Here is a 4,558-nt window from a genome sequence, read left to right as displayed (position 1 = left end):
TAGGGTCATAGGGTCAGAAGGGTCGAGTCAAGGAAGGGTCTAGGTCAGAGGGTCATCAGAGGTACGGTCAGAGTGTACAATAGGGTCAGAGGGGTATAGAGGGGTCAAGGTCAGAGGGTACAGAGGGTCACGAAGGATATAGATGGTACCATAGGTCAGAAGGGTACAGAGGGTACATAGCGGTCAGAGGGTCAGAGGTACAGAGTACAGGGGTCAAGAGGTACAGAGGTCAGAGGGACATAGGGTCAGAGGATATAGAGGGTCAGAGGGTCAGAGGGTACATAGGGTCAGAGGATATAGAGGTCTAGAGGTACAGAGAGGTACAAGAGGTCAGAGGTCAGAGGGGTACCATAGAGGTCAAGAGCGTACAGAGGTACAGAGGGTCAGAGGGAAGGAACAAATTATCAAATCAAATGTTATTGGTCACATACACATGTTTAGCAGATGTTATTGCGAAATGTTTGTGTTTCTAGTTCCGACAGTGCAGTAATATATAACAGTAATACAGTATCTAACAATTTCACAACAAATACCTAAAACACACACATCTAAGTAAAGGAATGTATCTAAGTAAAGGAATGTATAGAATACAGTGAGAAACAGCCTAATGACACACACAGAGAGGAGACAGAGTCTCAGACAGAGATCCATTAAGGGGAATGATGGAAACAGAGAGGTAGAGAACGAGCGCTGCAGACAAGGTTACCACAACCAGTACGTACATATGTACAGCCCTCATCATATAAACCCCATTACTAGTGTACGTGTAGTTGTCTTTATGACTGGACCAGCTGGCTCAGAGATGGACCCCTCACATGACACACTGTTGTGATCTCAGAGATGGACCCCTCACATGCACACTATTGTGACCTCAGAGATGGACCCCTCACATGCATTTAGAAGAACAACTAGAGCCATGAGTAATCATCTGATCAAGCAGCTGTGGAGATCCATACTAGTATCTAGTCATTATGAAGATGTTTCTAAGTGGGTTGTAGTTGTGGTCAGGTGGTTGATGCTCTGTATTAATCCGGTCTATCCCAGCTCTCTGACTCTGGGATCTACACCTGTGTGGCTGCCAGCTCCAGTGGCGAGACATCGTGGAGCGCCTTCCTGGAGGTCAAAGGTATGGCACAGTGAACATGTCTTCACCTAGTTTTGTAGTAAACACACATACATGCTCATTATAACATACATATTACTTTCTGGGAATAGTTATTTATCCATTCCTCCTCATCCTCCCATTTAACAATAGTTCCTGTTCTCTTTCTCCTGCAGACCAAGCTGGGGTGATGGTCATTAAGAACCGTGATGACAACGAGCTCCCTGGCCCTCCCTCCAAACCCCAGGTCACTGACGTCACCAAGAACAGCGTCTCATTGTCTTGGCAACCCGGCCTGGCTGGGGCCACGCCCATCTCCTCTTTTGTCATCGAAGCCTTCAGGTTAGTTGAAAGATTTCCTCTTTTGACTTTTGTTTTGCTTCTTAATTATTGCGGTTGCACATTTGTGATATCCTTGTCATTGTCCCATTGCAGCCAGTCGGTGAGCAACAGTTGGCAGACGGTCGCGGACCACGTGAAGACCACGCAGTACACGGTCAAAGGCCTGCGCCCCAACACCATCTACCTGTTCATGGTGCGGGCGGTCAACAGCCAGGGCCTCAGTGACCCCAGCCCCATATCAGAGCCCGTCAGGACACAAGGTATGGACCTTATACCTGGATAGCACTGCATGGCACAGTAGAATAACTATTTTCTTGAATATTGCTGTAAGGATTCTGGTAATCATTTTCCCATATCATAAAATGTCTAATTTAGACTCCCCTTCACAGTGACTGCTGCAGCTTTCGATTGGGAAAAGGTCATCGCGTTCCACTGAGACAGTTATCAGGTCCTCTCAGCACGGTACCGTGTGGACTGAACAGTAACGTTCCACTTAGATAGTTATCAGGTCCTCTCAGCAGAAAATAGAAAGAATAAATTAATCCCTTACTTTGATGATCTACATATTGGTTGCAATCAGCAGACAATTCATTTACCAATAAATTTTAATTTTCATGTTCGATAAAGTAAATCTTAAATACCCCAAAAACCTCGAGTTTGTTCGCGCGTTTTCTTCAGTAATCCACAGGCTAAAACGCAAGTAAAAAAACAGGAAAGACAAAAAATCCACATAATTGTATCCGTAAAGTGTCATATAACCATGTCCCAAAACGATGTTTAATATCAAACCTCAAAAGGTTGTTTTTAGCCTAAATAATCAATAATATTTCAACCGGAAACCAATAACGTTGTCAATATAAAACAATGTTAAAACAACGAAGAGAGCTCCTCTGCGGTTCCCTGTGAGCGCGGAAGCCTATAGTGAATCACGCAGGGTTGCCTTTATATCATTCAGACCCACTTCTTTAAACTTTCTCATTTTTTGAGGGATAAGGACAAGCACTGAAACATTTCTGAAGAACTGTTGACCATCTAGTGGAACAGAGCATACAAACTAGCATTTTGGAGTCTAGTTACGTCAAATAGGGAAATACTGTTATTCTGCGCATGATATAGAACATACCCTACAAAAACCCCAAAGATAACTGGTTACTTTACCATGAATCGGATTCTTCTCAGGTTTTTGCTGACAAAATCAGTTGTCTGTTCAATACTCCAGAGACACCTATTTAAACAGTTTTGAAACTTTAGAGTGGTTTTCTAATCCAAATCTTACCAGTTTATATGCAATATCATTATATTCTGGGCTCCCGCGAAGATGCAGGCCAAGTTTTAATTAGGCGCCATGCAATTTCAAATCCAACATTCCGAATGCTGCCCTCACCCTAAGAGAAGTTTAACAGTCTGGAAGATAGAAATGTATTCAGTCTCTCGGTCCAGCTTTGATTCCCTGTTACTGACTTTACCTTCTGGATGGTAATGAAGGTGAACATTCTTTGTGGCCTTCAGGTGCTGAAAGGTCCTTGATGATCTTCTTGTCCTTCCTGTGACCACGGGTGTATAAAAATGTCGCTGGGAGGGCAAAGGCAGTGTGCCTCCGGTGATGCGTTGGGCAAGACCGGACCACCCTCTGGAGTGGCTGTTGGTTGTGACTGGGTGCAGTACTGCTCCGTGACCAGGTGATGATAGATAATCCTGACCAGGAAATGCTCGTCAATTGGTCTGTATACAGTAAAAGTCTTGTGAGGTCGATTCGAGCTCACCTGCAGGATTGGAAGTGGCCTTAATGTGCCTCTTTCTCACCACACTGTCTGTTGTGGGGAATCTATGAATCCACTGCCCTGTGCAACTGGGTCCTAGGTCGCGACCTTCTCCTGACGCGGATTTTTCAAATCTCGTCAGATGATGTGATGACCCGGTCGAAGGAACAATTCCGAAGGCTTTTAACATTCTCCACAGCAGCCCAATTCCATGTGCCCTGGCACCACTTCTTACTAGGGCCCAATTTCCTCCCTGTAAGGCTGTCTAATCGTTGTTGGGAGTCGAGCCCTATCCCTGTTTGTTGTCCCAATCTGCGCAAAATGTCATGATTGAGTTGGAGACGTGCCGTGGCAGTACGCGAAAGTCCATCGTGAACATGTGAGTGGCAGAGAGAACGTGGGGGTGAGGAGCACAACATCCACTTGTAAGGGTTATCACGTTCGACCACTGAGACCAGTTATCAGTCTTGCAGCGACCTCTAGGGTACGTGAGGTGGACCTATCCAGTACACGCTCGGCAGCCGTCAGGAATAGTTATTCCAGGTAACCTCTCTAGCACGGGGGGTACCGTATAGCTGTGGACCTGGAACAGTCGTTTCCGACTGAGAACAGTTATCAGGTCCTCTCAGCACGGTACCGTGTGGACTGAACAGTAACGTTCTCACTTACTGAGAGTTTATCAGCCTCTTTTCACGCCACGGTTACCCGCTGCTGTGGACTGAACAGTAACGTTCTACTGAGACAGTTATCAGGTCCTCTCACCACGGTACCGTGTGGACTGAACAGTAACGTTCAACTTAGACAGTTATCAGGTCCTCTCACACACGGTACCGTGTGGACTGACAGTAACGTTCTACTGACAGTTATCAGGTCCTCTCAGCACGGTAACCGTGTGGACCTGAAACAGTAACGTTCTAACTGAGACAGTTATCAGGTCCTCTCAAGGTACCACAGGTGTGGACTGAACAGTAACGTTCTACTTGAGACGTTTATCAGGTCCTCTCAAGCACGGTACGTGTGGACTGAAAGTAACGTTCACCTGAGACAGTTACAGGTCCTCTCACCACGGTACCGTGTGGACTGAACAGTAAACGTTCAACTGAGAACAGTTATCAGGTCTCTCAGCACGGTAACCTGGTCGTGTGGACTGAACAGTACCCGTTTCCACTGAGAAAGTTTATAGGTCCTCTCCACACACGGTACCGTGTGGACTGAACAGTAACGTTCCACTGAGACAGTTCTCAGGACCTCCTCAGCACGTACCCTGACTTTACTCTGTTTTGTTAGTAATCGTTTTTCCTTACATGGATCTCGTCCTTATACCGTGTGTGGGACTGGAACCAGTAACGTTCTA

General features: G+C 46.0%; 1 pseudogene; it reads left to right on the top strand.

Annotated features, from left to right (window-relative positions):
- Positions 1 to 4,558, top strand: part of LOC112069017 (roundabout homolog 2-like) — a 99,617-nt pseudogene that overhangs the window by 3,735 nt on the left and 91,324 nt on the right.

Source organism: Salvelinus sp. IW2-2015, unplaced genomic scaffold (assembly GCF_002910315.2).
Source record: "Salvelinus sp. IW2-2015 unplaced genomic scaffold, ASM291031v2 Un_scaffold849, whole genome shotgun sequence".
Classification (NCBI taxonomy): domain Eukaryota; kingdom Metazoa; phylum Chordata; class Actinopteri; order Salmoniformes; family Salmonidae; genus Salvelinus; species Salvelinus sp. IW2-2015.
This window is presented reverse-complemented; position numbering and strand designations above follow the sequence as displayed.